General features: G+C 35.7%; 1 protein-coding gene across 1 annotated transcript in view; it reads left to right on the forward strand.

The window, feature by feature from the left end:
* Nucleotides 1-776: 776 nt before the first annotated feature.
* The window catches only part of LOC135839745 (allatotropins-like), a 105,194-nt gene continuing 80,366 nt past the window's right edge, over nt 777-25,604 (forward strand). Inside the window, exon 1 of the mRNA XM_065355919.1 lies at nt 777-1,448. The gene's annotated coding sequence lies outside the window, so the exon portion shown is untranslated. The remainder of the gene's footprint in view (nt 1,449-25,604) is intronic.

Genomic DNA, 25,604 nt, shown 5'->3' on the forward strand with positions numbered 1-25,604 from the left:
ATTGGTATACGTTTACTGTTTAATGAAGGAGTAGGGTACCTCTGTGTCGTGTGTATGTAATGTATAGGTATACTTTCCAAGCTCATCACCGCAGACCGCACGAGGTGCACATATACATACTAATAACCTAACATATGAGGTAATGAGCAGTGATTAAAATTCAATAATTAGATGAAATGAGAAAATGATTAACGGTTGAGGATCAGGTTCGGTGGTACAACTACCTACCTCGTGCATACATGTACACTGCACACAGGTACACATGTATGGTAGGTACATACCTACGCTTTGCAAATCTATTCCTCTCTGTTCCTACGAGTGCGTAAGCGTTCGCATGTGTGTGTGTGTGCAGTGTGGGGTGCTTAAATATTTGCGCGTATAATAATTGAACGGCAGCTATAGCGCAGGTATTATGGTTTTTTGGCCAAAATGAAATACTAATTACGCCATGCCATGCCAGGTTAAACCGGTAGCATTTACTTACGAGACCGAGATGACAGTTTATTAAATACGCACAAAAGTGGAGAACGGCGGCGTGCCGTACCGTAGCGTACAGTACGGTACGGTGCGGTGTGGTTCGCCGCCTCTGCCCCCCGTCCCCGCCGCGGCGACGCACACCACACCACACTATATACACGGTGTACAACACTGTACACTGTATAGTATATCGTACAACAGGTATATCAAAGGCTAGGGGACAGGCTAGGACAGGCTGGGCAGGCAGACAGGGTCGAGTATTTGGGGGTGTACGTTTGATACAAAAAGGCGTCTCTTATTCCTTTAATAATCACTTGGACTCGCGCACCTGAACGCATCTCACGAATACTTTACTCTTTTCTTAAACGTAAACGTATACGTAGTACGAGTACGAGTACGACAACATTTTTATCGTATCTATACACGTTACCTACCAACAAGTACCTCCACCTACCTACCTTACCATCATACCTGCATATAACTCTCTGTTCGAGTACCTACGAGTATTTTAACTGTTGAACGAGACTACGTATATCACCGTTACCTATCCTACACTTACTTATCAGATACTTACTCCCTCACTTACTTACTTACACCGAACTATACTAACCAATATCGCGACTGCATAACTTTTCCATACTTATATAGTGAACTATCACCGCAGGCGACTCAAACTGTGTCTGCTTGCGCGAGTAGGGAGTTGCGAGTAACAAGTAACGAGTACCTACGTAATACAGAGGCTATCATATTTACGCACGTGTACGGATACGAATTCGAATTCGAGTACGAAAACACCAGCCATATACTTAGGTATACGAGTAAAAATTAGTTAGTGATTCGGATTTGGATTTCATCGTCGTCATCGTCGTCGTCTTATTCGTCGTCGTCCGTCGTGTATCAGTAGCTTTAGTTCCAGCCTAGCTGTAGCTGTAGCTGTTCATGATCGGCCGTCAATCGCTGCATCAATAACGGTGAGTTTTTTTTTTTACGTTTTTCTCATTTTTTCCTTCGTTTCTAGTACTTAACGTTTTAGTTTTTTAAAATGCACTTTAGTACAATATTTACGAGCGTATCGTGTTTCAACGTACAAATTTTTACTTTGATTTTTTTATGTTTTTATTTTCCATCCTGATTACGAGTCGAATAAAATTCGATCTATTTTTTAGACAAGATTATTCCTTTATAAATGGGTTGCCAAACTTGAAATGATATGGAAAAAAATTCAATAAACCGGTTACTTATTTCACAAATGAAAAAAAAACCTTAATATGTGATACAAAAATTAGAAAAGATGAAATTCCAAGATCGTGTGAGTTGAACCGAAACGTAAAAATAAAAGACGTCTTGAAAAATCATTCGCTGTAAATCTAACGGGATTTTCCAATTTTGCTATCGTACAAGTAGCTTAAATACCTACCTACCTAATGCTAGTGAATTTTGAAATTTTCTCTTAGTTATTAGCTACCGCGATTAAGAATGACAATTTTGTAACTATATTATTTGACAAGAGTGAATCGGATGGAAATTTTCCAAGCCTATGATATTATTATTTTATTACCTATTCTTTATAATTTTTAAAAAGATACTACTTCGCCTTCCAATTTACAAAATACCTACTCGTTCTTAGGCATTTTTGCCCCTCAAGTTTGTAGATCACTATTTAATAAATTTAAAAATTTTCTAATACTTAAGAAACACTTCTCGTACCCACCAAAAATAGGGAAATTGAATCGAAAAAATTAGGTACTCGAGCAAATCTATTCGAACTAAATTATTTTTTCCGCTAGATGTTTCACTTTTAAAAAATTTGAAGATTCAAAATTTTCACTACGTGTTTGTGAGATTGTTTTACCAACATAATAATGTACGAATTTTTGCCCTACTCGATCAAATATCGAATAAAGTAGGTGATCGTTTAGTTCGATTCCACGTTGTCTAAACAAGAAACACTATACGCTTAACAGGTAGATCATATTTGTAGTTTTATTTTTGCTCACACTCGGTCTATTCGCATAAAACGAATGCAAAAAAGTCGACGATTTTGGCTGTGAGAGTTTCAGGAAAAATGGCCCAGTTCATTATAAAAGTACATATTTGAAATTCTGCGTCAATTTTTGCTATTGCCATGTACGTAGAAATCCAAGACCACTTTTAGGGTTCTACTGAGCGATTTAAAATTCACAAATCGCTTACTTTTGTATAAATTCGTGTTTTGAAAATTTTTTTCTTCGTAGATAATTTTAGGGTGGTCCTTAACTACATGGTAAAAAAAATGTGCTATTTTTTCCGCTCACAATCCCTGAAATGGTAATCTCTAGTGAGAAAATAATTCCCTGTTTTTTTCCATTTTCGAAAAATTCGGGCTGCGGTGGGCCCATGAATTTTCTAAAATTAAAAAAATTCTAATTCGAAGAAAAATTTTCAAAATTTTCAAATTTCGAGTTCCATCATCTCTAAAAGATCCCTTTTGAGTAAAATAGACTCTCATGACGATTTTAGCCCCCTCCCTTGCAAACCAAGCTGACCCCCCCCCCCCAGAATAGCTGAAATTTGTATTCTACATAATTACCATGTAGGATGTCCTAAAATTAGTTGTTTTTGGTCTTTCTTTCTCCCAACCCACAAAATGGTGTCCTTTGATGAAAAAATAGTTCCCTATTTTTTATTTTTTACATTTTCAAAAAATTCAGGCTGCGGTGGGCCTCCTCAATTTTCAAAAATTTGAAAAAAATCCTAATTCGATGAAGAATGTTCAAAATTTCAAGTTCTATTATCTCTAAAAGATCTCTTTTGAGTAAGTAAAATAGACGCTCATGACGATTTTAGCCCCCTCCTATGAAAACCAAGCTGACCTCCCCATAGCTGTGGGACCGAAACGATTTCGGGATTGGATTTCGGTTTCGGGATTGAAAAATTTTCATTTTGGAATTGAATTCGTTGCGGGATTAGTTCTTCAAATTTTTATTTCAGTTTCGGGATTCGTTTTGGGATTGAAAAATTTGTTTTGGTTTCGGTTTCGGGATTTTCATTTCAACCAATTTTGAGCCCAAATTCACTATTGGACCTTGCAGGAGTCTAAAAAATGGGAGGTTTTGTCGTTAAAAATCCAATAGAGTGATTACTAATTAGTTTAACGTTTTAAGTACATATTTTGCTGAATTTGTTAGTAATTATTGTAATCTGAATGATTTACAATAAATGATGTAAAATGACCATTTTTCAAAATAAAATCACGGAAAAAAGGTAAAAATTGAAATCCCGAAACCGAAACGATTTTGTTTTGGTTCCGGAATATGTTTCGGGTTCAAAATTATATCGGTTTTGGGATCAAAATTATATCGGTTTTGGGATAAAGAAAAATAACGATTTCGGTTTCGGGATTGGTTTTGGGATCGGGTTCAAAATTATAAATCGGTTTTGGGATCAAGAAAAATAACGATTTCGGTTTCGGGATTGGTTTTGGGATCGGATTTGAATCAGGATTTAATCAGTTCTGGTTTCAGGATCGTTTCGGTCCCACAGCTCTGGACCTCCCGGAATAGCTGAAATTTGGGGAGCCCATAGCAGCTCGAATTTTTCAAAAATGTAAAAAATAAAAAATAGGGTGTTATAGTGCAATCTGTCTCCACCTGCTAGGTGATAGATCTTAGGGTAACCCTTTACACGATGTGATTTATTGCTATTTAGTAAAGAGGGTACCAGTAACGTGGGAAAATATTATAATAATAGGGTGTGAACGAGGCATTTCTGTAGTCAAGGAGGCACGAGCTCCTGTCTATTGAAATGTATCTTCACTTGGTTTTTGCAATAGGCCGTGGCAAGATCCTTGTCAAAGTATGTGGTCTAGGAGTAATTTGTATATGAAAATAGGCATATGCCTAAGTAATAGCCTATTATTTTCAGTTAACCCACTACGCGTGTGTTCAAGATAATACTTACTTTGATTTAATTGTAATTGTTGGTATTAATTAATTAGTACATTGAGGTGATAATCCGACTATTATACCTTTTGCGCTCATTTCAAGATATTCCTAGGTATCTTGAATGATGCGTGCGATACATGTGTCTCTTTGAAGTAAAGCATCCACCGACAGCCACTATTATTGGGGTAGGCTAAGGAAAAGAGGTGGAGAGATGGTCAGCAGTGTTGGGTAAGTGGGTATTTACATGGTGGTGTCTCCACTGTATTAATTATAGCTTTATCATAATTAATAGATGACGTCATTCGCCGTAGGGGATGGATCAAAGGTTCCTCACTTACGCATTAATGAACCTATTTCGCATACATAACTAATAACTATTGTAAATTGCTTAGTTAGTAAGGTGTCAATTTCACTTATAATTGCCATAATCTGCTAGGAAAAGTACCTTAAGTACTAACCTATTTGTCTAGATAGAACACATTATTGTGAATAAATGGCATATCACAATATGTGACGTGCTCTACGAGAATCGACCTTACTGAAAAAAATGTGTTTTGAGAAACATGCATTTAAAGTTTTGAAGTGTGTTTTCGCCTTCTTTTCGGGTAGGGAGGCAACAGAAACGTCTCCAGTAGTTTCATCTAGGTCCCTTTTAGCTCTGTGACCGTTTGTGTAAACCAGTCATAACCGCGTGTTCCTATGCTGCCATACTAGCTGTGTGGCGCAGCTGCTAGACCATCACGCGGGAGGTATTGAGTTCAAATCCTACCTAAGCCAGCAATTTTTTTTTTCAATTTTTTCAATTGTTTTTTTTTATTTTAATATTTTTTCAAGCAGATTTTTCACTGAAAATGTAATTTATTCTACTTTTTCTTCTTTTAAAAAATTAATGAATTAACAAGTTTTTATGAAGTGAAATGCACGAATGGGGCTTGAAAAGTGTTTGTATGCAAATTAGGTTATTTTTTACTGCCAAAATCATAAAAAATGAAAAAAATGTATTTTGAGTTGATTTTGGCCCTACCTCTCAACTTTGCGGTCGATTTCCGAGGAAAGTAAAAGAGATAGGAAGTTGCGGTTTGCGCCATTGAAAAGAGCGTCTTTTTTTCTATAAGAATCACTCATTAACTTGAAAACCCCTTTTTTGAACTAAGGTCGATTCTCGTAGAGCACGTCACATATGTTATAAATAACGTATAATATCGTCGGTGACCTATAAAAAACCTCCTATGTGAAAAAATCAAAATTTTTCACTAGAGCTAAAAAACGTTCTACGTCTGTTTGTATTTCGGGAAAATGGATTATTTTAAAACACTTTCTTTATTTTTATCTGCGGAATGCTTTAGAACTGAATTTGGGTTGAAATCTTGATAATTCCCTTCAATAAACTTCAAAAACAGAAAAATGAACACATAGGAGATATTTTTGGTTTTTTTTTGAAACACATTGTATTATTCTAGCAATTCAAATTACAATTTTATAAACCATTAAACCACATATTCGATCATAATTCGTAATATCAACAACGTAGATCTATAATCAACACATTGGACCTGACTATTTCAACACGTGAGTGCACATAGGAGGGCACATAGGAGGTTTTTTTATTGCACATAGGAGGTTTTCTGTTTTTTTATTGCACATAGGAGCTTTTTTAGACCACATTTTCGGCATGTTGCACATAGGAGATTTTAAGAACTCGCTCTACTAGGAATATTCCGTACTAAACACATAGGAGGTAATTTTAGACGATGCGCCTTGAAAATACGAATCCAGAGAGCCAATAATCGGTTTTTCGAAAAAGTTGACACATAGGAGGTTTTTTATAGGTCACCGACGATATGTAGTGAATGTCTTGACAAAATAAACCCTTTGTACATAAATAGTATTTAAATGTGGACTATTTATGTACTTGATGACTTAGAAATTGTATTGATTACTCAAGAGAACTCACCTATGAGCTAGCTAGGAGTCGAATAAATGTCCCCCCTTAGGTGATATTTATGAGCGAAACCATTAGCACAGTAACGAGTAGTTTTATCTAAGGAACTAAATACCAGGTATGGAAATACGCCATTTTTGGTTATAGATTTCGTAGTTTTGACAGTGATGTGATTTTTTCATTTCAGTCAAATAATGAAATGGAATCAAAAGAATGATGGGAAAATGTCTATTTTGTGTATTAAAATGAATATGAGGTAAAAAAATAACGTAAATTGGCGGTATTATTAATAAATTGAGAACTTGAAAATTTTTTTCTATAACCAAAGATGGCGTATTTCCATACCTAGTTCCTTAGTTTTACCTCATTCCGCCGATCACTATCATTTCTAAGATAACAAGGGAATTATTTTCCGTGGGTTGGGAGGAGGAAAGACCAAAAACAACTAATTTTAGGACATCCCACTCATAAAATACGAATTTCAGTTATTCGGGGGGGGGGGGTGTCGGCTTGGTTTTCAACGGAGGGGATATATGTACTTATTTCACATAAATTATAGGCAGGTACCAAAACTATCGAATGATATAATTTCGGAAACTGGGGAACTATTTTGGAATGCAGTGCTGCCAATTTCTTGGAAATTGCTGATTTCAGCAAAAAATAAACTTGTCAATTTTTTTCAGTTTTTTGAAATTGAAAATAATGACTGAAAAATTTGTAAGTAGGTACTAATTCGTTCCAAAATATTCCTACATTTTCACAAATGATAAGAATGTTTCAGTGCCATGGCGTAATTACCTAGATGACGAGCTGAAAACGCTGATTTAGGTAGGTACCTGCTAACTGCTCGAAAATACGTAGGTAATTTGCAAATTTTTAACCGTTCAGTAGTGGGAGTGGGCAGAATCGCGTAAAAATTGATTCGAATAACGAGTCACGAATCACCTTAAATTTCAGCACTTCGAATCGCGAATGTAGAGAATCAATTGTAAAATGATTCAAATCATGAATCGCAATTTTTTTCAAAGTTGCCGTTGTAGACTTCTTTTTGATTTTTCTGCATTTTTTTTCGAAGATGAACAGGGAATCTTTGAAATTTTCGAATTACAAATCACGAATCATTAGGTAGGTAGTAGGTACCTATTTCATGCGGAATCTCTTTTTGTGTCTTTTCGAGTTTTGAAACTGGGCCCTCCCCCCCCATCATAATTTTTTTCAAATATGTTTCCTTGTTCAGCACGCATCTCTCTCTTTAGAGGGCACTTCCGAAGCTGCATTTTCTTCAGGACGACTCTCGACTCAAAATGAAGGTCTCTACTAAATTTGGTCTCAACCAAACTCCTCCGACATTTTTTTTCTCGCGTACCATCTAAGAGTATACAATGCTCATCTATTGGAGGGTGACTGATACTACTTAACTATTTTCCTTTTGAAATCTACGCTCGTATCGTACGCATATTTTTATTCTGCCTCGGAAAAAAAACAGGGTAAGTACTTACGTAAGAAAAAGAACAACTTTCGTCGTCGTCGATGTGAAGAATTGACGCGTGTCGTAAACGATTAGTGCGACTGCGATTGCCTTCCTGTATAAGAATATAGGTAGTGCCTACTTCCGTAGGTATGCGTAAAAAAATATTCTGGCTTTCAATTTGATTTAGCTGGCAAAACTTTTCGACATTAATCATCGACGACAACTGTTCAATACGTACTAATGTTGCCTTTTGCGAGATCCTTACATCATTAAAAATTTCTTTCGCTCGATACGCAACAGTGCAGCAGCGTACCCTACCTACTGTATAGGTACCTGTAGGTTTCTACTCGTATTTATTTATTTTTTGCCATTCCATTTTTTGCGTACCTATTCCTGCGAGACATTATAAGATTCTCGCTCTCTAACTCGACGTCGTCGACTCGTAGACGCCTACGAATACAACTACTCGTAATGTTTGACGACAAAACCCCAAGATTGCGAACTCGTACATCGTCGAAAGCAACAAATTAGCGGGTGTCGTACGCTTTTGAAAAATACTCGCGTGTCAAATCATAGGCAAACTTTTGAAAGCGACCTCAAATCATCGCATTCCATAAACAATGATAGGTATGTCTTACGCATTATTATGCTCATTCGTACTCGTATAAACTCGTATTTTGCGTGCTTGAACCTCAAGTTGATGGGTGCAGGTACCTACTTACCTACTTACGTGAGTAATATCGCGCAATACGTAGGTACGATTTTCCTTATTTTCCCTCTTATTCCTGCGGTATTTGTACATATCACTTGTCAGTGCTCTGCTCGGCTATTAGCTAAACGAGTCTTTTTTTTTCAAGCTGATTTGATTCGAGCCGAAGTACACACTTAGCCATTCGTATGACATTCGTAGCCTTACCTATTTATCTTTATTCTTTACCATATTCGATACACGTAGACACAAGTATATACGATGTACGTAGGTACTTGGCTAATTTTTTTACTTGTCAAATTTCAAGCGACCAATTCGCGTTGATAACACAGGAAATAGGCCTACTATGTACTTTTGTTAATAAAAATGATGAAAGGGTGTACTTATTGTCTATCAAGCGTGGTTCGAAACAAAAATACTTGATAAATTGAATTGGAATCGGAATTTTGAAATGTTCATAACACTCTGGAAACACCTACGTAACAAGTCAAAATAACAGCCGAGTATCCGAAGTATTCACGAAAACCTCCTCAGCAGTGACATGCGACCAACCAGACCTCAAAATTGATAGTATACGCGTATGAGGAATAGAATAACCGTACGAATTGACCTTATATAATTGTAGACTACGATAGATATCCCCGGCCTACCTATATTTATAATTCGAGCCAAAGATTAAAGATAGGTAAATGCGAATGAAGCGCTGTAATTGAGATTGCAAACGATTACCTATACAGTACCCTACCTATATGTGTATGAACGCGAGTACTTATTTATCGCGGTATCGAATCTCGCATGTACCTATACTCCCTACGCGATATTTATGAATCAAATTGCCAGGTCAATGTGTAGCTTATGCCCCCATATGGGGTTAAAGTGTAAAGTGTATGGAATACTGGCGAAACATCCGGCAGGCGGAGGCATTTATTTCATTTAGAAAAATAGGTACCTATTGTGAGAACTGGACACGCTTGTAGGATATACGTTTATTCACTACTATGTACAATGATGCAATAATATTCGAGATATAATGGTAACTACAATGTTGCTACCTGTATGTAGATAAAAATAGCATGGGTGAGGATTTATGGATACTATAGTCTCCCATTGCGCAAAAATTCAAAAATTGATATTTAAATAAATAGAAAAAAAATAGGAAAAAAATGTACAATTCTACAATTTAATTTTGAACATAATCATTCAGATATTTTGGCTTCTTACTCTGCCTTGAAGATAGCTGACACATCATTGGCGGATGCGGTGATTGCTGAATTTGTCGCAATTGATGTGGCACCGTATCTGTGGTCTCCAAAGTACTCAATGATAAAATTACAGGTAATGGTGTCTCCAACATTTTCCACATTTGAGGCACAACTGTTTCAGGTACTGTTTCAGGAGCAAATCGTTCCCTTAATGCCAAATCCGTGTATGTCCATCTAAAAAACGATTTTTTGAATCACTGATAAGGTTCGGATATGCTCGGAAGGGTTCGTTAAGTTCGGATTGAACATCGGTTACCTTCGTGCATCTTCTGTGGTGCACTTTTACTGCACTCAGATGAAAATTTTTCAATTCAGGGGATCCCAGAGTCTTATCAGTGAGGCAAAAAGACGATTTTTTTTTGGATGGACATACTCGGATTTGGCATTAAGGTAACAAAATGCTACTTTTTGGGAACCTTGTCAAAGTTGATTGATGTGTTGCTTTATTTTATAGCTAGTAGTGGACTCTGCTAGGTAGTGGAGATTTCCCAGCTTCTGGACAATCTCTCCTGCACGCCATTGAGATTTATTATTCGTGTAATATCGAGCTTGAGCGCGATCTCCTGGTTGGAAATGGTGAGTGCCATTGAAAATCGATTTGGGACTTGGGTCTGGTTTCACTGGAAAAATCTTGTCTAACTGGATATGTAATTTTCGATTCAGATATAATTCCGCAGGAGAGTTTCAATTTCTTAGCAGCGTTGCTCGATGATGCATTAAAATTTGTTGTAAATTTTCACTCATCTGCTGTAAGTCATCTGCTGGGGATAAACGCTTCTTCAGAGTTTGGATATTTCTCTCTGCTAGTCCATTGGTAGCAGCCCTATTGACAAAATTATGCTGAAAAGCATGCATAACAGTGTGTGATTTTGGACTGGTGTAAAAGCGTTTATCATCGCATTAAAAATGTACATTTTCGCATGCTAAACAGAAGCAATCTAGCAACCAAGTAAGTATTTTCTGAAATGCACCAGTGAGTAAAAATTTATCGCATTAAAAATGTACATTTTCGCATGCTAAACAGAAGCAATCTAGCAACCAAGTAAGTATTTTCTGAAATGCACCAGTGAGTAAAAATTTTTCTAAGTCCAAAAATTGATAACATTTATGCAAAAATAACCTCTTATCTATCAAGCTGTGAGGTGGCCTAGTGAGTAAAGTCGCCGCACATTGCAGGAACCTGGGATTAATCCCCACACGCGCCGGAAATTTTTAAATTTTTTTTTCAACTTTTTTGAAAAAATTATCTATTAGAATGTCTTAAAATTCACAATTAATCAGTAGATGGGTAATTCTCAAAAATTTGGCAAATTTCTGTCTCAAGACTATTTCTAGCAATTTCTTCAAAAGTATACAAGATATGTGAATTTTTTTCAGAACTTGATTCAATACCACCGGGGCATCTATTTAACTATTTAAACATGCTTAGGCCCTCTCCCCCTCCCCACCTGGAATCGCTTGAATGGCCAAAAGTTCCTAGTCATGTCCTGTCCGAGCACAGTTTTTTTTTTCAATCCCGTTTTTATGATACAAATATGCATTTTATCAAAAAAACCAAAGGATACAAAATTGTTCTACATGAAATTTTTTACATTTTGACGCTATCAGTTGAACTCAAAACGTTCATTAAATAACTTTACAGGGGGTTCAAATTCTGTCCCCGACTTTAAAGTCCATCGCAGTGTTCATTTTTCAGATTTTTTTTTTACTAGTTTAAATATTTTTTTATGTGGATAAATGGTCACACCGATTCGAATGGTTGATAAGAGTGCTATCCACATTTCAAAAGACGAATGCCAATTCATTTAGCTCGTAAAAAAATCGAAATACATGCGAAATTTTTACATGTCTCAAATTCAACTTCCGTAGTCGTGTCTCAATATTTTCGCGGTAATGTTCGGCTTTCTTTCCAAAAACAAGTATATAAATATTTAAGGGGTATGTACTGTTACATTGATACAAGAAATTTTATCGAATGATATCTTCCAAAGTGTATATTTTAAAATTTTCAAAATTGAAAAAAAAAAAATATTGAAATTTGCCAAATTTTTGAGAATTACCCAGATAGTATTGCCAGTGAGTTTGAGCAATTTTTCTGCTAAAATTTCCGCACTTTTTGTACATACTTTTGGTTTACTTTTAAGCATGCCATTCACTGGCTGAATAGCATGCGATTTTTTGAAAAAGTCCAAATTCACACATGTGTGTGATATGCAAAAAAGCATGCATTTCAGCATGTTGTATGCACAATTTTTGTCAATAGGGAGGGTGACCTGGCATGATGAATTTCTGGGGAATATTTCGATTTTTACAATAGGCTGAGAAGGTTTAGCTGGTGAAAATAGTAGCGTTGTCGGAAACGATTATTTCAGGGAACCCAGTTTGAGCAAATACTGAGTTCAATATCTCGATTGTAGACTTGGATGAGGGCGCATTTCTCTGGAAGCCTACCTCCATCTGTTTCAACTTTGCATCGACAACAACAAGTAAATGGTACCCTTGAAATGGACCAGCATAGTTGATATGAATGTGCTGCCAGTTGCTGCTAGGCTCATCCCACATGTGTAGAGGAGCTTAGTTTTTTGAATGAGGTAAAAAGGGCTGAGGTAGTTGGCCGAAGAAAAAAATATTTCGATCAAATTCTGCGCGGTGTGATGGTGAAAAATATGAGCGAATTAAATAGTTAAATGATAAATGGACTCGTTTTGTTAGAATATGAGTATCAATACGAACTGCAGTTTCGTTAATACAAGACTATTTACTCGTTTAGGCAGCTCTAAAGATAGTAATTATAGAAAATCAAAAAAACGGAGATATATGCATATTTTTTTTCAATTAAACGGATATTTTAAAAAAACTCGATTGTCGAGTGAACGGCTGTAACCGTAGCCCTATAGGATGAATAACGATGCGAACAAAACCGAAAAATATAGCGCGGAAAAATAAGTTACTTACGATTTAATTTAATCGACATCATTTTCACTTTATTGGCGTAATAAACTCGCTCTTCGTACTCGTATTTAAAGTTTGAACGCGTTAACTGATAGGTAGGCTATAAACGCAGATTAATCGGTTAAAAGTCATAAATATCAATTATAACTCTTCGCTTTTGAATACTCCGTAATAAGCGCGCGTCTATTCGCGTTTTCTGTACCTATATTCTACTAGTATACTAGGTACTCGTAGTACAAATATGTACATATAAAAGTGAATATGTGTACCTAAGGATTGACTGCTAATAGCCAATTCAATTGACTCGAATAATTATCTACTTCAAGTTACGTAGGTACTATGTAAACGATGACGTGGCATTTTCCAAAATTCGTACCTACTTATTTGGCTTTTTGGGCTGAACGCGAGGATTTGAAACAAAGACAGCGAGTACACATCGTGTCATCGTGCAACTCCTTTATTTTCAGTAGATAGAATAGGTGTAGGTTACTTGATAAATAACGCTGAAATGAACGCCGAAAAATTAAAGTCGCTATATTTGTAATTATTGCCGAATGTTGTGAAATAACTTTTGGGGAAATACCTACGTAGATACGTAAAACTGGAGCGGAGGCAAAATCATTTTGTATAGCGAAATAACGCGATCGTTGGCGTTAAAATTATTTCGCCATTTTTACCTTACCTATATATATATTTCGTTGAGCCTATGTATTGCCACAGCTTGTAAGCAGCATGGTGCAAAACAACGTGAGAATGTTCGAATAACGACGATTCCAAAAAATCCCAACAAACGCTATAAATAGACGCAAATTGTCGACTGTTTGTTGCAGCGTTTAGTAGATTTCTGCCGCACCTAAATTGCCGCATCTTTTGCCGAGTAATTGCTATCTTGCAATCTGCTAAAGCTAAACAGTAGGGAAAACTTAAACTTATTTAGAAACTTGACACGAGAGACATAACACGGGTATTTTGTACTTACAATTTACTAACTAAATAATTAACTTACGTAGGCCAGAAGGCCACCTACCTATTTATTCGTCTACTTACGTAGGTATCGTGCTTCCTCTTTTAGGTTTTGGAGCAATAAAAAGTTGGTGATATCTATACCTTCCTACACTCATCGTGCTTCAAAATTGAACGCTTGATTGGGTGTGATCAGGTCTGAACATAGATCTACGAGTACATAACCAGATAAAAACTTTGATCTGACTGGTATGAGACCGAATCAGATCGAATCGGATTCACGAAAAATCCGGATCTTGATCTTATCTTGAAGATTTGTGGTAATTTGCGATAATTTGAATTTTTTAAAAAGCATTTAACACGGTTTAGCATATTTTTACGTAATTCTTACAATCTGTACCTGGTCTATCGGTAGATCAAAGAATGTTTCATTACGAATTATCTGATTTGATTTCCAAGCGACACAGTCGTTTTTGAGTGATTTGTCGATTCTGAGCGAATCGTTCGCGAACGAATTGAACCCAGTTCTTGACGATGATATCAAAATTGTCAAAGGTTGTCTTGTCGTCTACATACACCTAACTTGATTTTTCAGAGATTCGTTCATTTGTGAACGATTTTTCTCCTCTGAGCGATCCGTTCGCGAACGAATCATTCGCAATTTTGTAGTTACGGATCGAAAATGTTTCGTTTTGTTTCATCATAAATTATCTAATTTGATTTTCAAGTGACACAGTCCTTTTTGAATAATTTGTCGATCATGAGCAAATCGTTCGCGAACGAATTGAGATATCGAAACTGTTGAAATTCGTCTCGACGTTCACACCTAATTTGATTTTTCACTGATTCATTCATTTGTGAACGATTTTTCTCCTCTGAGCGAATCGTTCGCGAACGAATCATTCGCAACTTTTATTGATAGATCACAGAATGTTTCGCTTTGTTACATCATGAATTATCTGATTTGATTTTCAAGTGACGCAGTCGTTCTTGATCTTGAATGATTTGTCGATTCTGAGCAAATCGTTCGCGAACGAATTGAGCCCGATGAAATTCCGTCAGTTATTTTGGTACCTGCTTTTCATTTTCAATATTAGATATTACCAACCTAGATACATTATAATGTCGTATCTTACTGGAGGGTAATTCCACGTCAATTGGACCTAGAAGTGGTAGGGGGGTTCGGCGATTTTTTTTGAAATTTTTGCTGTGGAAAGACCTTCCGAAGGGATGACCAATGGCGCAAATCGCAGCCCTCTAGTCCATTTTTAAAGGCAGCCAGGGGGTGTCAAAGTTTTCAGTGAACCTAAAATATCATCCATTTCAGCAGTGGATTACTCGATAACCGCAATGTCTACCAAAATGGAACATTTTTCCATAGTTAGGGGTTTTGAAAGGCTTTTTTTTCATTTTGGTGCAACCCAAGGGGATGATACTGCGTTCAAGGGGTGGGGATGAAATTTTTCACAAAAAATCGACTTGTATATCAAAATGTAAGTTTTGGAGGACGCTCATTTCAAAAATGTTTACGTATCCGTTGAAAAAGTTGAAAACCCCCCTTCACTCCATGAAATAAACTCATCCCAAACAAAATAAAATTCTGAGTGAATTGAAAAAATAAACGAATTTTAATTTTTTGCTATGAGTGTGATTTTTATCAATTTTTTCACGTAATACGTAGAAATAGAGGTCAAAGAGGCCAACTTCACCAGTCGAGACTTTTTTTTATGCTTCAAATCAAAAAATCGCATTTTTCACAAACTTTCAATTTTTTTAAATCGACTTACGACATAATGCCATCCCAATTCTTTAATATGTTCGTTCTCGAAAACCTACATTTTTATATACAAGTCGATTTTTTGTGAAAAATTTCATCCCCACCCCTTGAACGCAGTATCATCCCCTTGGGTTGCACCAAAATGAAAAATCGATAGCATTTTTGAAATCAGCGCCCTCAAAAACCTACAGTTTGATATACATGTCGATTTTTCGTGAAAAATGGACCCACCCCTCATATGGTGCCCCCCCGTGGCTGGAATCAAAAAAATAATTGAAAATTTGGGTTCGGCGGTACGAAAAACATCGATACAAATATTATTATCATGATGGTAAGTAAATTGGAAAAAAACACCCTAAAAAGACGAATTCTCGAATGTATTTTTATCAATCAGGCCAAAAATGCGATCAATTTCAGGACTGATTTGTCTAATTTTAACGAAATTTATCGTCTGGTTATAGGTTAAGGTGGTGTGGAATTTTCCTGTCTTTTCTAGTCTCATTCATCTATTTTATCTATGTACTGCGTTCCATCTATGTTCTGTACTTGCGTAATTGTGTTATACTTTCAGTCTTGTTTCTACCGCTGAAGAAGGCAACGAGAGTGCCGAAACGTACGGTTAATTGATAATATTCAAAATATAGCGTGAATAAAATCGACATGTGTCATAGTTTTTTTCAATAATCCAGGGTCACGCTCGTGACCCCACCCCGCCCCCCCCCAAAAAAAATAAAACGAAAATGACGATTATAAACGAAAACGAACGGAGGAAAACAACGAAAAAAAAACTGAACGAGCTGACACTGATATTCTGAAAGGAACTCGTCTTTGTTGCGGCGTGTGCCGCCAACTCATTTTACTGAGAAAGCGTTTGTCAAATTGAAAAATTGAAAGTACCATTCTTTCTAATTTTTCAAGCGCTTTCTTTTGAGACCATAGCAAAGTTTCTACGATGAAAATTCGCGGACTTAGAGTTTAGCAGTTTTTTGTCATTTTTGTAAAATAATTCTTCTTAATGGTCAAGAGGGCTACTGAAAAAACGGCTGAACCAATTTTTATGAAATTTTGGAATTGAGTTCTACTCGTTGAATGCTCTGACCTTTTGGAATCAAATTTTGAAAATTTTGAAATTTGACCCTTCACCCCCCCATTTGGGGCCCCAAAATTTTGACAAAATGAAAACTGATATTGAAAACGGAATCTATGGGTTGAAATGCATAAGTTGTGAAAATTTCAATTTAATCGGATGATTTTTGAGGGTTGTAGAGCTTTCGAAAATTTTGCTGTTTTATCAATTTCATCACTTTTCAAGTATCAAATGTGAAATAATGGCAACGAGTTGAACTTTGGAATTAGTAAAAGCGACTATTCTCATGTTTAAACAATGTATATTTAAAATTTCAACTCATTTAGTTTCCGATTAAGTTCTGTAGCTTTGGCTAAATTTGTACAAAAAGAAAGAACCGTTAAATTCGAAAGCATGCATATTCCCATGCACGTTTTACTGTCCAGTGCAGCAGTAATGCGTTAAAATGGCTGATTTCCAACGTAGCCGCGTGGCTACGTGTGTTATGCTTCGGATCGCCACGCCGGAGGTCTATAGATCGAATCCCACCGGGTCCAATTAATTTTTTTATTTTTTTTTCAAAGCTAATTTTTTTTCGAGTACTTTTTTTAATACACGAGTTCACATTTTGGTCAAATACACGATTGCATACCTTTGCCTGCTGTTATTATAAGATAAATACGTTTTTCTCGTTTTTAATGGAACTGTTGAACTTTGGGAAAATTTTTGCCTGGACATACGTATGTAAATTGAAGAGGATGAAATTTTGTTTTGATGGGTACAGTTATTTGATTTTTTACATTCTTTTAATGGACAGATTTTTTTGATATGTCAACTTTATTGAAATTATGCAAAATTTTGAGTATAAACATAAATATGTAAGTAGTTTTTATAAACCAAAATGTTCAAAATTTCATCCTATTTCAAAACTTTTTTTTTTAAGTACCTACTAGAGTTTTTGTTCAGAACTTAAAGCTCAAAGTTGTAAAAAAAATTGTTGAGCAGGGTAAAAATTCAACTTTGAACTAAATTTCTCAACATTTTCAGAGAATAAATGCGTATTTTATTGAATTAATAAAATGGTCAAAATGTCATCTTCTTTCAGATGGTTTTTTACCCAAAACAATAGTGTTTACTGCTCGAAAGTTATTGAAACTCAAAGTTATGAAAAGTAGCCATGATTTGAATGGTAAACACCGGCGAGTTGGGTGAAAAACCATTTTGAAGAAAATACTACAATTCTGATTTTTGAACATTTTGGTTTTAGTACTCATTCTATGCGTTCACTGAAAATTTTGTGCAATTTTAGTTTGATGTTGAATTTTTACCGCACGTGACACTTTCTCACAACTTTGGGTTTCAATAAGTTTTGAACAATAAATGCTAGCGGCAGTGCTTTCGGGAAAAAAATAATTCGAAAGGAGATAAAACGACAGATAAAACTCTGAACATTTTGGGTTCATTAAAATACCTATTTGCTAACTCAAAATTTTGCGTACCTAATCTTAATTCAAAGTTGACCTACAAAAAAATCTAATTTATTCTTTCATGATTTGATTAATTACAAATTTACAATTAGGTACCTAATTTCCCACAAAATTACTTGAGTAATAATATCCAGCGACTTTTTGAAAATTCTTGGAGCTTCCAACATATTTTTGAAACTTGAAAATGCAGCTGGAAGTCGAAATTTATTCTGCAACCCAGTTTACGAGTAAATGCCCTAAGAAGTTGACTGCAATTGGATTTCAATTCGTTTTGGAGCTTCCAGCGACTTTTTGAAAATTACGATTTTTGAAACTTGTAATTCCCTCCAAATTTCATCAAGTGGAGTTGGAAAGTCAAAATTAAATCTGCACCCCAATTTCAACACGCTACCAAGTCAACTTCAGGTGGATTCAAGTCATTTTGGAGCCTCTAGCGACTTTTTGAAAATTCCTGGAGTCTCCAGGAGATTTTTGAAACATACATTTTTATAACAGTTTATTAAACGGAGTGAGAAACGTGGAATTTTGCTGCAATTTCATGTTTCAAAAATCTGCTGGAGGCTCCAAGAATTTTCAAAAAGTCCCCGGAGGCTTCAAAATAACTTGAACCCACTATCAGCCAACTTAATGTCGTGCTGAATGTAGATGTGGAGCCTGAATTTCGAATTTCCTACTCTAATTGATAAAATTTTATGAAAATTTCGAGCATTGAAAATGTGTGGAAGGCTCCTTTCAAAAAGTTGCGCTGGAGGCTCCAAAACGGCTTGAAATCCACCAGCAGTCGACTTAATAGCGTGCTCAAATTAGTTTGCAAAATCAATTTTGGTTTTCCAACTAGCTGCATTTGTTAAAATGTTGAAAGAGTTTCAAGTTTTAGTACCTATCTGAGCGTTTAAAAATTGGATGATATTTTTTCAAAAAAAGATCATAAATTGCCAAAATTCTGTCAAACTTTTTAAAAGTTGAAAAAAAAATTGTACAAACTACGTAAGAAAAACAACTGATATCCCCCAAAAAATTCTCCGAAAAAGAATCGTACACCCCGCCCTTATCAGGGGAAAGAACGTAAATATTTTAGTAATAAAATGTTGTGATATAATTTTGAAAACCGCCCCCTAAAGTTCAACCAAATTTTTAAGGCTTTTCCTCCGAAGTCAAAATTATAAGTTAATTCTGAAACACCTTCTTTTTAACATAATTTTTAATCAAAATAAGCTTTCAATTATCAATTCAAAACTATTGAGTATGTATAGGTTCAACAACAAAAATTTCTAAAAAAAAAAAATAAAAAAAAAATAGGATAGATACAGAGTTTGAAGAAGCTTGTTAATCTAATCTGAACGTTGAACTGTGTCTACCCCAATTTTTTTAGAAATTTTTTTGTTGTTGAACCCACACACTTAATAATTTTGTACAAATAATTGGTCTAAAAAAAATTTGGGCGGACACAGTTCAACGTTCAGGTTAGATTGACCTACTTCTTCGAACTCTGTGTCCGCCCAAATTTTTTTTAGACCAATTATTTGTACAAAATTATTAAGTGTGTGGGTTCAACAACAAAAAAATTTCTAAAAAAATTGGGGTAGACACAGTTCAACGTTCAGATTAGATTAACAAGCTTCTTCAAACTCTGTATCTATCCTATTTTTTTTTTATTTTTTTTTTTTAGAAATTTTTGTTGTTGAACCTATACATACTCAATAGTTTTGAATTGATAATTGAAAGCTTATTTTGATTAAAAATTATGTTAAAAAGAAGGTGTTTCAGAATTAACTTATAATTTTGACTTCGGAGGAAAAGCCTTAAAAATTTGGTTGAACTTTAGGGGGCGGTTTTCAAAATTATATCACAACATTTTATTACTAAAATATTTACGTTCTTTCCCCTGATAAGGGCGGGGTGTACGATTCTTTTTCGGAGAATTTTTTGGGGGATAATTACATTTCTAAAATTAATTCAACATAAGCAAGATGAGAATCAAATTTGACCCCCTCTCTTCCCTCCCTGGAGGGGTGTAAAAAGTGGCTCTGAGCCTTATTCGATAGTATTTGATCTGTAGAATACGAAAATCACCATTAGAACCTTCTTCCGCCAATTATATCCGGTGCACAGTTCAAAAACCGTGATTTTTGTAAGAAAATGCCGAAAAACTGCCAATTTTTAACCCCTTTTGACCCCTCTGTGCACTCGTGGTAGAGGTATGCGAAAGTATTGATGGTCGATTCGCATTGTAATTGACCTGTAGAATCCGAAAATGACCATAAAAATGTCGATGGAAGGTCAGCGTGTCGTCTAGGGTTAAAAAACTGTAATTTTGAGGTATTTTTGAGAAAAATGCAAAAACTTTACTCAGAAAATCTCAAATTTGAGGCATGCCTCTTCCTCAGATTTTGAAAGTAATGGTATTTTCGAACTCAGCGGGGTTCAGTCATATGGAATTGATACCAATATCGCGCCGATAGCCCCATTTTGAAAAATGGGGGTTGAACCCACCCCCCAAATCACCCTCCTTCCCTTCCTATGGGACTTGGCGATGGGCTCCCGGGCTCAAAAATTTCCTTTTGAAGTCCTTATTCATCATACCAAATTTCATAGCTTTATCATGATTTGCCGCTTACTTACAGTTTGCCACTGGACTAAACTAAAATTTCATTATATGAGCAAATTCATTTTTCTGAAAAGTGATCAATTTAAAAAATTTTTTCCATTTGGTACAAACCAATAAAAAATGCACTCCTTGTGACTATTTCTAACTGACAAACATTCAAAACAATCAAAACTGTTTGTTAATATTTTGTATGTACGAAATTTGCTCAAAAAAGGTGGAGTTTTTTGAGATGTGAGATGTCACCTTATAACTCCGAACAACTTGCAATGTTGTTGAGATTTTGAGTTAGGCCATTTGCGTTTTTTACATGATCCAGATACTGTACCCAACTCAAAGTGTTATTTTTGGTTGAGGGGGGTCATACAAGCCCCAAAAATGCAAAAACATCAAAATCATTTTTTTTTTGAGATGTCACCTTATTACTCCCGAGGTGCGATATGTTGTTCAGCATGAAAAGTTCTCCATAATATATTTTTTTCAGAATTTTTGAGAGTCAGAACGATATGAAAACTACGTTTCGAAACTTTTTGAGCTGATTTTTTGTACGAAAAAAAGTGGCAACACTGATTTTTATGATATCACCAAAAAGCCTTTCAAAACTCCTAACCATGAGAAAATGTTCCATTTGGGTAGGTACCACCGTTATTGAGTAATCCACTTCTGAAATGGATGATATTTTAGGTTCACTGAGAACTTTGACACCCCCTGGCTGCCTTTAAAAATGGGCTAGAGGGCTGCGATTTTCGCCATTGGTCATCCGTTTGAAAGGTCTTTCCACAGGAAAAATTTCAAAAAAATCGCCGAAACCCCCCTTGCCACTTCTTGGTCCAGTTGACGTGGAATGACCCTGTTGTGTTGTAACTGTAAATGTGGCCCGCAGCCCTAGGGGGGAGGAAGGGAAATTACTACTAGGAGGGGATCTCAAGTTAACGTGATGTTTGTAACAATGGACTGGTCCAACATTCAATCTGTCTAGTCTGTCAATGTACGCTTTACAGTGAGGCAGGGTTGTAGATGGATTGGGAACGTTAATAGGTAGTCAAATTTATAATATATGTTAATAGGTAGGAATTGTATTAACGATACCTTTCTTTGCGAATTCGCGTTAATTAGTTGTGTTAAATAGTTGTGCGTTGTATTCGTGTAAATCTTGTTAATAATACACAGTTTGTCTGTTATGTGTTTTCATTATTTCCGTTACTTCGCGTCTGAGATCGAATCATCGGGTAAATAGGTATCAAGTTGACCATTCGCGAGCTAAGAGTCTAGTTAGGTACCTATTTGGGACGAATATCGTAATCGTTGACAAAGTTATTCGTAGATAGGAGTCGTCTTTAATTCACTTCTCAGTGTTTTAATATACCAAATTTAACATGTTTCTAATCATGTTATACACAATTCTTTTCAAAAGTTTCATCCAATTTTCTTAGAGTTTGTTCTGTTTTTTTTTGTTAATTTTGAGTGATTTCAATGCCTGTGTTTTGTACAGTTTTCACTATTCCGCAAAAAAGAAAAAAAATACTTGATATTTCAAAAAAAATTTTGCTTGAAAAAAATACTTTTTTGAGACCAACTTTTTTGGGTGTGGATTTTTTGTTGTTTTTCTAAAATCTTTCGATCGAATTTGATCAATCACGTAGGTAATTTTTTAGCATCCGGCAAATTCGGAGAACGTGTTGATGTGCAATGTGCATATACAAGACGTATACCACATTGTTCATCGGTTTTTGTTAAGGTGGCTTTTACACATACTCACTATTTCAAAATAAATTCGAATATCAAAAAGTAGGTACATTGAAAAGCGGATTCAACTATCTCATATTTATAAAAAAAAAGTGTTGGATCCTCGCGAGTGGTCTTTAGCTACAAATGGATACATTCGCATCGTGGCGGATAACTCTCGTAGTAATACACATAAAAACGTATCTATACTCGTCGTCTCGTCGTAGCGTCGTATCCATGGTAGTCGGTAAAGGAAAATCTTTCGAGTTATCGATATTATTTCATATTTTATTCTTCTTTACCTATAAACACGGATAATGCATGTATAGTCGATTTTCCCCATTTTTTTTCGGTCAGCATGAAAGAAATATGTAAGTAGGTAGGTACCTAATGTACGAGCAGCGCGTCCGACTCGAACAAACCTTAAATAAACATTTACACATCAATACGGGAGAGTTTCCTTTTTACCTTTCCCTCTATTTTCCTGTTTTGTTTCAATATTGTAGACTCTATTAAACTTTTATCTTTTCTTTTACGCGACTCTTTTTTTTCTTTCTTGTCATCCCAACGAACGAGGTCACTTCTTGGCTGCGTAATAAGTTAATGGTGATCATCGATATATTCCGTTCGCATTATTTTGGAATGGTGTTGATATGATCTACACTACTCGTTTGTATATTGGAAGACAGGTTTTTGGGTAGCTCTACCTATGAATTTTGACCATTGAAGGTACTTAGTACTTACTACGTAGGTAGGATTACCCAAGTATAAACAAGATGAGACGGATTGTGAGCAATGAGCACATATTAAGTATGGGTATAAATGCAGTGGGATAAACTCGATCGCCTACGACATTGCGTGCAGCTCGCGAGTCGTAGTACGTAATGTGAAATGACTGATGAGCAATATGCCTTTCGGAAGCTTTTCGCCGCAGCCCTACCGGCCTATGCGAGTAAATTGAAAGCGCGCTCCTCTCGTACGCGTATACCATCTCGTAAATAAATAAATAAGTAAATAAATAGACGATATTATTTCGATGAAATATAGTTAAAATGCGAACGAGGCGTTGAAACGTCAGCCCAACGTTGGTGCAATTTTTCAACATGTCACGTTTCGCGCCGTGCAACCCCGTTTGCCTTTTGCCAAAACGAAAAAATGCTATAAGTAGGCCTAAATCTCGCGAACACGTATATATATTCGCGATGCGAAAAGAGGGTTCGCGTCGTATCGTTTCTTAATTGGTCAATACCAATAGATAGACGACAGACTGTGCCTACTCGTAGGCGCGAGAAAACGAGAAAGAAAATAAACATATGTAAGGTTAAGTTGCAGTTCATTTATATATTTTCCAAAATGACACTGACGACGCGATGATGTGATGTGACGAAGTGACTCAACTCAACTGACGAATATCCTACTGTTACTCCTACTAGGTAGTAGGTAGTACGTAAACGTATGCAGATAATGTTTGCACGCCGATATTGCGAGGAAAATTGTTTCGTAAACACTATAAACAAAACCACAACGCAACGTACGAGTAAATATCAAACATTAAAAAGAATCAGAAATAACCACTATCGAAGAAATAACTCGTACATACGAGCCTCGCTTAATAGGTTATGCTATGGCCTACTCGTGAGTATATCTATTTATTAGATACGAGAAGGCCTACGTACGAGAAACTACTCGTAGAATAACCCTCGATTCATCGTTTGTGTTTACCAAACTATACGAGTTGTTGGTCTCTCTCGAATGAATTCATTTCCCTTCATCGGGTTGAATTCGTCGAGAATTTTGAAATTTTCAATGTAGATAACTACGTAGTATTATAGTATAACGATTACGTAGGATGACGAGTCTGAGTACGCCCACGCGCCAATTTATAGTCACCTATACCATCGACTTTCGTTGGCGAGTGGCTCGTCGTAATCGTAAAATCATCGTCGGTCAATGATTTGACGATTTGCGATTTTTGACGCCAAGTACGATTATTTATTTTTTTTTTCGCAGTTAGGCCAAACAAAAAAGCTCTGCGGTTGACTTGGTTTTCGATGTTTCAACAAATCGCTGCGGATCACTCGACCGGAAAATTTGTAGTAGATCCGTACGCGTACGCTTACGCACTCCGTAGCGTTTATAACTAAAATATTTTGCGCTAATTGTTCGCCTCTTTTTGGCAATTTTTCTTTCTTTCGTCTTGTTTTCGCTTCCTTTTCTCTTTTTGGTATTAAAAATTTCTTTGACCACTTCTCAAAAGAGAAAAATCCAATAAATCGCCGCCTTACAAAGCCGCAAATACTTTAATACTCGTAGGAAGGTACTTTCATGGCTTTATAAATACCTTATACTTACGTACTCGACCTATACCTACGCATTACGATGAAAGCAGCTGAGGGAAAAGGAATTCCTCAAATTTTGATCGAATACTTCCAACAAGTTCAACTCGAATTGAAATAGTCTAGTACCATATCGCACCTTGGGAGTAATAAGGTTACATCTCAAAAAAGTGAAATTTTACAGGAGAGTGATTTTCTTTTTTTTTTTTTTAAAACTTGATTCATTATTTTTATCAACTTATAATTAATTGTAAGGAATGAATAACACCTCATTTTAAAGACCTGGTATCCTACCTTCATTTAGCATAAGACCACTTTGAAAAATAAAATCTTAAAGAGGAAATATTTCAATGTCTGGAAAACATTTTGAGTTATAACCTTTCATTAAAGTTGATGTGGAGGTGAAAGGAAGCGTCCAAAAAAATTTCATGATAGCAAAGTTGTAGAGAATTAAATTTCCAAACGACATGATGTCCTTTGCTTTTTTCTACAGTGCTTAGTTTTTGAGTTTTTCTCGAAAAACTAAAATTTCATGATATGTGCAAATTCATTTTTCTGAAAAGTGATCAATTTAAAAAAAATTTTCCATTTGGTACAAACCAATAAAAAATGCACTCCTTGTGACTATTTCTAACTGACAAACATTCAAAACAATCAAAACTGTTTGTTAACAATTTGTATGTACGAAATTTGCTCAAAAAAGGTGGAGTTTTTTGAGATGTACCCTTATAAGTAACTCCAAACAACTTGCAATATTGTTGGGATTTTGAGTTAGGCCATTTGCGTTTTTTACAAGATCTAGATAATGTACCCAACTCAAAGTGCTATTTTTGGTTGAGGAGGGTCATACATAATTATCCTAAAAATGCAAAAACGTCAAAATCAATTTTTTTTGAGATGTAACCTTAT

The sequence above is a fragment of the Planococcus citri genome, chromosome 3 (assembly GCF_950023065.1).
Source record: "Planococcus citri chromosome 3, ihPlaCitr1.1, whole genome shotgun sequence".
In the NCBI taxonomy this organism is placed as follows: domain Eukaryota; kingdom Metazoa; phylum Arthropoda; class Insecta; order Hemiptera; family Pseudococcidae; genus Planococcus; species Planococcus citri.